Consider the following 7,899-nt stretch of genomic DNA (forward strand, 5'->3'; position numbering starts at 1 on the left):
ATCCTAATTATGATGCTATTTATGCATAAGTTACCGATGAAAATCTTACGTGAACCAGAAAAATGCATTGGGTGTCATCAAATCAAAATAAAAGTCACCAAACACATGACTTAACAAACCAGCTGACTTGAGTTCAAACATACAAAAGACTCGTAATTAGGATCCACAATTTGTTGTAGGGAGAAACACGTTGACCATTTAACTTGCGTATTTTAAATAGCTGAAGGTCATTTCGTTAGAAAACTACAAACGGAAGTACAGTTGGTTAGCTGGGCCGAAGCATTAGTCTCTTCTCTAGAAGGCCAGGGATCGAGTCCCAACCAAAGTTTCAGATCGCGGCCTAAGGCATTTAGCGGCTGGCTCTGTGCCAACGCTACAGACGCTATCGCCGGCTATAGCGGCCGCTAAGCCATTTCGCGGCTACAGTACTTTTGCATGTATATCATGCATCTATACTAATACATGTGCATATTTTTCTCAGGAAACAGGGTATTTTCAGTAGAAAACAGAGGATTCTCAATATAAATTTGAACATAACAAGTACAGAAGAGATCTGCAGCAGTTCAACAAATAAATAAAAACATAAATTCAAGACTGCATCAAGCATAACATCAGCAGTTCGGCAGAAGTTAAGTAACAACAGCAGCATGTCCATAGTCCATTACATGCATCACAAAGTCTTCAGAATTCATTTGTCAAAAGCACACAGGAAAGGATAGAATCATGAGCGCCAAAACGAACTTCATAAAGAAACCGACAAGCTCACATGTCAGAACCAGAACTCATGTTGGTGTCCTCGTCGTCGTCACTTTCTGAAGCAGAGGAAGCAGAGAGCAGATCTTCTTGAGGAGTAACAGGGATCATCATCTTCTTCTTACCATAGACACCCCTCTTCCTTATAAGGGGATTAATAGCAGAAGTTCCTGGTCCAGCATGCGAGCTTGCATATGGAATTTCTTGATCTTGATCTTCACCTTCAACTTGTTCTTCATCACCATTAGGCACCACACCAGTGATCCATTCATTCTCATCATCTTCTAAAACATCTACCACCTGCTTCTCAATGGGGTCCTTGAGTTTGTTTAGTTTCTTGTCCTTCAGTTTGGAGTTGAACTTGATGAAAACAAGGTCACTCATCTTGTCATGCACCAGCCTGCTGCGTCTCTTTGTGTGAACCTACAAAATGAACAAATGAAGAGTGTGAACAAAAACCATGAATCCAATATAAAGATCTCAAGGGCTGCAGCAAGCATAACATCACCAGATAAATAGAAGAAGTATAATAGAGGTCAGCAGAAGTTCAATATATAAATATAAGTATAAATTCAGTCTCAAGGTCTACAGCAAGTATAACATCACTAGTTCTGCACTTAAGTTCATAGAGAAATTGACAGCATCACAGTCTTCAAAATGGAATGAACAATGCATTTGAGTGGGTTACTGAGAAGCAAATCATGGTCTTCTTGTCATGTCCATAATCAGACACAATACACTACAAAGCACCTCACTGTTACACTCACATGAAAAAATAATAAAAACCCTGTTATTCTATTTACACAGGTTATGGAAGTAGCCAAGAAGACAACAATATCTTTATTCTTTACACAAGTTCTTGAGCTGTGACTTATTCATTTAACACAAGCAAATTAAAGCAGCAGATCAAGGCATCACAGACCATCATCTAAAGAAAAATTTGAGTGGCAGATCTGAATATTCTACCAATGAGCTATGTTGAAAACCTAAGCTACAATCTAAACCTACAACTACAAGTCTACAATGCAATCCCAAGAGCCTACAATCTGAATCAACAGAGCCTACAATCTGAATCAACAAACAAGTCTAAATCCCAGAGCCTACAATCTGAATCAACAAACAAGTCTGAATATTCTACAAATGAGCTATGGAATGTAGGACTCATGTACCTCCTGGCGATGTGCTTGCCCCGGCTGCTGGAACCGTTTGAGACTGAGACTGAGATGTCATCGTGGTCGTAGAGGCGACGTCGTGCAGAGGCCCCTCGTCGCCGGTCGCCTTTCCACCTCCCCCGCAACCGAATCTGGCTTCCAACGAAGCAACAGTCGGCACTGCTGGGAAGAACAGCGCAGCCGCCGCAAACTTTTTAGTGGGAGGGAGAGAAGGGAATGGGGGACACGAGCTAGGTTTTCTGGAGGCGGTATTATATACCATCGCGAATTTGGGCCGTTCTGATCTGTTTGGGGCATTTGGGCCCTTGTGTTTCAGTCTTTCGGCCCATGCCCGCGATTTTGCAGCGATAGCGAAGTCAAATAGCGCCGTTTCACGCGTGATCGCGCGGTTAGCGGCAGATCGCGTTTTTTATGGGATTGCGTCGCGGGAAGGGTTCCAGCACCGCGATCTGAAACTTTGGTCCCAACCGACGCAAGTATTTTTTGTGAAGCGCTGCATAAGAAAAACGGTTCAGCGACGCAGGAGAATCGGAGGGACCGGCAGTCGAGGGAACTCGTACGAACGAGCGGTGCATAAAAAAAACGATTCAGCGATGGGAGGAAAAGAAAATCGCTGAACAAAATCGTCCGTGCCTGTCGCTAATCACCAGTCGACTGGTGGTTAGATTTCTCGTAAAATGTTTCAAACATCACAATTGGAAAAAAGGCCTTACTAACCAAATAACGATTAAAATTTTGAAGTAAATTATATGCCTAGAAACCAAATAAGAACTATACTGGAAATATTTATGAATTACTACGACTAATCAGACTACTTTAATATGAGGCCGTAATAAAGAATAATCATTGTAGGTGATCTGATATTATGTTCGACTAATAAAATAAGATAAGGACGGAGAGGTAATGGATTTCACCAACAAAATCAAGCTAAACAATTAAGCTAGCAAACCAGTCCGACCTATTACATATCCCACATGGACAGTAGCACCTACATACTGAAGCAACACAACTGACAACAAAAATCCCCATATATGAACATCACAACCTGTTGGCATTAATTAAACAAAAATTAAACCTGAAAGAAGAAGTCAAATGATATATATTCTACAACATTAACAAATGGGTGACAACATCAAGAAAATAATGATGGTGTGTAGAGGTGAAAGGCACACGAACACAAAATTGATCCGAGAATGTAGAAGTCAAATGGAAATAAATAGCTCCAGATATCTCGATCCAATAACTACAACAAATATTGCTTTAGGAATTTGTGCCAAGGGCGGTTTACAAACAATCGCCGGTGAAATTCCTATTGATCAATATTGAATTCTTCATTAACATATTGAAGAGGTAGTTGGCAGAAGACTTCGCTCTCAAACAAGCATGTTAGCATTAGTTTTGCACAACAGGCTGGTAGGGTGGGAATATATAAGATGTTAATCAAAATCTTAAAGCATGCAAAATACATCTGGTACAAATAATTCTACTTATATTAGCTGATGATACGAATACATATCATTGGCGATTATCATAACATCTTCCATTTGAAAACATTTTATTCAAATTGAAACAAAAAAGACACAAACTCACATATCATCCAAGAATACATGTTTAAGTTCAGTATTAGACCGTCAGTCAAATGATGAAAATACACATTTTACAGTTAATATCAGAGAAGACTAACAAATAACCCCCAAGAGAAAGGATATACAATGCATTTATGATTAATTGTTCATTAGTGGACTCTGATTCTTAGATGCCACTCATGTCACCAAGTGAAGGGCTTCAAAATAGATGTGCATGAACACACTACTTTTATAATATACACATCGTCATGCATAGGAGGTTCAGACTTGAAACATTTGTAATATCGAAGATATAAGACTTCAGAGTAACACTCACCATATCAAAAGCAAGTAAATAGTCCATGCACAAGATATAATGATTCGTCAGTGAATGCACACCCATGTGCCATATAAAGCTCACACATTTCCAGCCCACACAAACAAAAAAGAAGGCTTTGAAAACTGAAGCGACCATGTGGGGGTGCTGCTTACCCAAGGAGCCGAGCTCTCGACCATGGATGCCCTGGTCGTTGTCCTCCTCCACAAAGGGTGCCTGCAGCTCCGAATATATCGAACAAACAAGTAAGTAATATGGAGGTGACAGTATAGGGAAAATAATCTTTCCCATGATATGACACAAGAGTATAATCTTACAATAATTAGCAGTAGCTAATTGGACTTGATCCAGCACAGAAGCACATCAAGCACTGACCAAATGACAATCATGACGCCTTCAGATTGAAGTAATCTGTGGCATGTATGGACGGATTGGCAGAGAACTTCTACAGCCAACGCTTGAGACCGATCAGCATGCACACACACTTCAGGTTGGCGGAGAACTTCTACACCCAATGCTTGAGACTGATGGCATGGGCACACCAAGTGTGCCACCATGATATTGCTTCTGCCCTGCATGCACAACAGAAGCCCTTCAAACAGAGAACCAAAAAACAACTCTAAGTTGTGAAGCACTCCAACTTCATCAAAAAACGACCAGGAAAAAGTATATATCTAGCCTGAAATTCCAAGGTATCTGTATAAGTACAACATAAACCAAAAGATTTACCAGCTTCAAAGTAGTTAGCTTTCCTTCTCCTAAAAATAGAAGGATTTACCTGCTACAATAAACATATATTCCTGCCATAAATAAATAAAGATAATGTGTGATAGACTGACAATTGAAACTGACGTCTTTGTGTCGCTTAGTTACTATGATCTTGATATACATACATTTATATTCAGAGTTCTCATTTCAGAAGGAATATAACATATATGTAGCGCAGTGAAGGCTGCACTTCTAGCATTAGGTTTTTTCTCCAATAATTTATTATTGACATCATCATCAGGTCATCGGAGCCATGCACCCGCATAGCCATTGCCTGTCCTCTTTGGCGAATTTATACAAAATTCATAGCATCAGAAAGCTATTGTTAGAAACTACTAAGCTATACAAACTGAACACTATTGCCCTAGAAATTTACTCATATCTTGCACAGACAACTCACAGAAAATGATCTTTAGTCACTTTAATTATTTTGCATATACTGAAATCAATTATACAAAAAAAATGATAACGTCGTTATCAGGCTTGAAGGAAATCACTTGAGTATTCGCTTGGGGAAAATTGTTCACATATGAATTAAGAGAGATGAATCTACATCCTTTTAATACATCTAATGCACTATGTCAAAAACAATTTTTTGAAATTGCATTTCAGTCTGTTTAGAATTAGTACTGTAGTTTTTTCAGAGGGGGCATTTGTACTGTGGAGGAATTAACTGCAATCAGAGGATAATACATACATCAATATCAGTGAGCTGAGCTTGGAAAGTGACTTGGGGATTCTTCCAGTGATTATCGGCATACAAATCCAAACCGATTAATTTCTTCAGTTTGCCCAATTCTTTTGGGATCTCGCCATTGAGGTTGTTCCTGTACAGCTCCCTGCAAATCAAGTTCCAAATGAGAAAATCAAACCATTTTGTTCTGTTCAAATAACAGAAACAAGGGAATTCATTGTAGGAGCACATACAGGTACTAAAGATTCACAAGACGGCTGAGCTCAGGGACGATGGAGCCAGAGTTGTTGGGGTTGCCTAAACCCTGCAGAAGTTTACCACAAAGAGTGTCATGCAACCAGGTCATCCAACCAACATGATGCAATATTGTTGAACTATGAGAGACGCCACGTTATTGATTACACTTGCAAGCTATTTATTTCTTACAAAAATCAGCCCTTTTAAACAGTAGTGTGATTATTCAGTTATTGCTTATAAGCTAGCAATCCCTAGAAGCAAGTGGTGGAGCAAAGACCATGGATATCCTTGCCAGCACGCAAGCAATTTGACCTAGTAGTTAGAAGCGAGTTGGGTTTCTAGGTTAATGTGAGCAAGCGCAGGAAAATCCTCGAAGCTCTGTTTGGCTAAATACAACACCTAGGTCTTGACAGATACAGCAGAAGGTGACAATGCACAACCAATTCCAACCATCTCTGTGCTTTGCACATATAAAAATTATAGCATCTCGAATCTGCAGATCTGTATACTTCTTTCTTTTGTACTGTGTACCAGCTCTTTGTTCTGAATCCAAGTGACACTAAACATTAATACATGCACAATATCAAATCAACGTAAAGGAAATAAGGGGGTAAATCAGCTAGTTGATGCAATAACCAAACCCTGGCATAACATGATGCCTAAAAATCATATGGAAGATGTAGGATTTATGTGCAAACCCCAAAGAGAACTGGCTGGCTAATCTAGCTCTTTCACTTAATAAACCCAAGAAAGCCTGAGGCTTACATAAAAATTTTCTTTAATAAGCATACAAGGGTCATCCCTATATAGCAATTTCTTCTACTAAATCCCTATCTATCAAGCGCCTCCTCTCTTAAAAAAATGTGGCAGGGCTTTCTAATCAATCAAGCAACTGGAAGAACATGATGCACCAAAGAGAACTGCTAATTAGGGAGCCATACTTGCATCAAATCTAATGAGTAAAATAAATTAGGGGGCTAAGTCAGCTACCTGAACACCCAAGATGTGCTCCACGCACACATGAGGCTGCAATCCACAACAAGCATGGTACCTGCAAAACAAATTAGGCAGCACATAAACAATACAGTGTCAATCAGGTGAAGAGGAAGCACATAAAAATGAAAGAAGCAAAAGAAGAAAATGAACGCCCAGCAAGCAGCCAAAATAGCCCAGCAGAGGCAAGAAGAAGAAACCAAAAGAGGAACAGGAGATGCAAAAGGATCCAAACGCAAAAAGATTCGGGGGAGATCAAATCCACTGGTGCGGGACTCACCTCAACCAGGCCACACGAGGTACCTTCTATAGCTCACCAATCCGCAGCAACCGGACCATGCTGAGGCTAAAATTAACAAACCTAATCAGATCCCTACGAATCACGATAAATAGACCTAGATAAGTAGCGGGAAAGAGGAACCAGCGTCTCCCTCCTCACCTGCTCTGCTCAGTCACGCCATGGCCGACCTTGCAGGCGGCTCCTTGGCGATCTGGACGCAACACCTGACCTGCTCGGCCACGGTGGCCCTCCTTGTCCTGGCTCTTGATAAGGGGAGGAGGAGAGGAGAGGGTGGGGGCGCTCCTCCTGCCGTGTGCACGCGAGGACACGGCGACGACGCCGGGGAAGTGGACGGCGGGCTTCCGGTGGGCTGGTGAAGGAGACGGCGGCGGCGTGGGTTAGGGATTGGGTGGAGGAGACGTAGAGGAGGAGGAGGGACGAGCGAGTGCGGGAGGAGGCGGCGGCTAGGTCTCCGTCCTGAGAACGACGGCAAATCGAAGGGGACGCGAGTCGGCGGCGAGCGGAGAAGACAAGAGAGGAGGGGACGAATGGGGAGCACGAAAGGGCAAGCCAGCCGCCCGCACCCACCTCATGGACTCCCTCATCCAACCAGCGTACAGCACGCACAGTGCCACCGCATGAAAACCCAAAAATGCCCTCGGCGGGCCGTGGTAATTACCGGCGGTGGCAAGATATTTACCCGCTGGATTCGTCGGGACGAGCCGCACGGGACGCTTCGCTAGACCCAGCCACCGACAGACGGGACCCACACGTGAGCTACTCCACAGATCAGCGAGACCGGAATGAGTCCGCGAAGTGACAGAGAACCGCGGAAGGGCGGTAACTATTCATTGCTACAACACCGTTTTTTGATCCGGCGGCCCAGATCGTCCGGGGGCTTGATCCGACGGCTAGAATAGCATCAAGAAAACGGATCGGATGGCCAGAATCAATTGAACTCTGAGGAGGCGCGGGAAGCACTCGATCCCTTATTTCTCGATATAAAGACTTGTCCTCACACTGTCCTCTAGGGACCGGCCACTGTGCCCTTAAGCGAAGTCATGTCCCTTTTGCCCTTGGGTTGACGAAGATTGGCTGAT

At 42.5% G+C, this 7,899-nt stretch overlaps 1 long non-coding RNA gene across 10 annotated transcripts; it reads right to left on the reverse strand.

Moving 5' to 3' along the window:
• Nucleotides 1-562: 562 nt before the first annotated feature.
• LOC119348910 lies at nt 563-7,372 on the reverse strand. 10 transcript variants are annotated; one of them, XR_005169155.1, is made up of 11 exons: nt 6,959-7,372; nt 6,800-6,865; nt 6,517-6,577; nt 5,523-5,593; nt 5,293-5,434; nt 4,557-4,608; nt 4,145-4,399; nt 3,983-4,043; nt 2,185-2,418; nt 1,923-2,084; nt 563-1,176 (listed from the first exon to the last, which is right to left on the reverse strand). It is a non-coding gene; the product is annotated as an uncharacterized LOC119348910 (long non-coding RNA). The 10 variants fall into 10 exon arrangements; XR_005169153.1 differs by having other exon boundaries at nt 1,923-2,418; nt 4,557-4,605; XR_005169156.1 differs by lacking the exon at nt 2,185-2,418.
• Nucleotides 7,373-7,899: the final 527 nt, after the last annotated feature.

This window comes from Triticum dicoccoides, chromosome 1B (genome assembly GCF_002162155.2).
Source record: "Triticum dicoccoides isolate Atlit2015 ecotype Zavitan chromosome 1B, WEW_v2.0, whole genome shotgun sequence".
NCBI lineage: Eukaryota > Viridiplantae > Streptophyta > Magnoliopsida > Poales > Poaceae > Triticum > Triticum dicoccoides.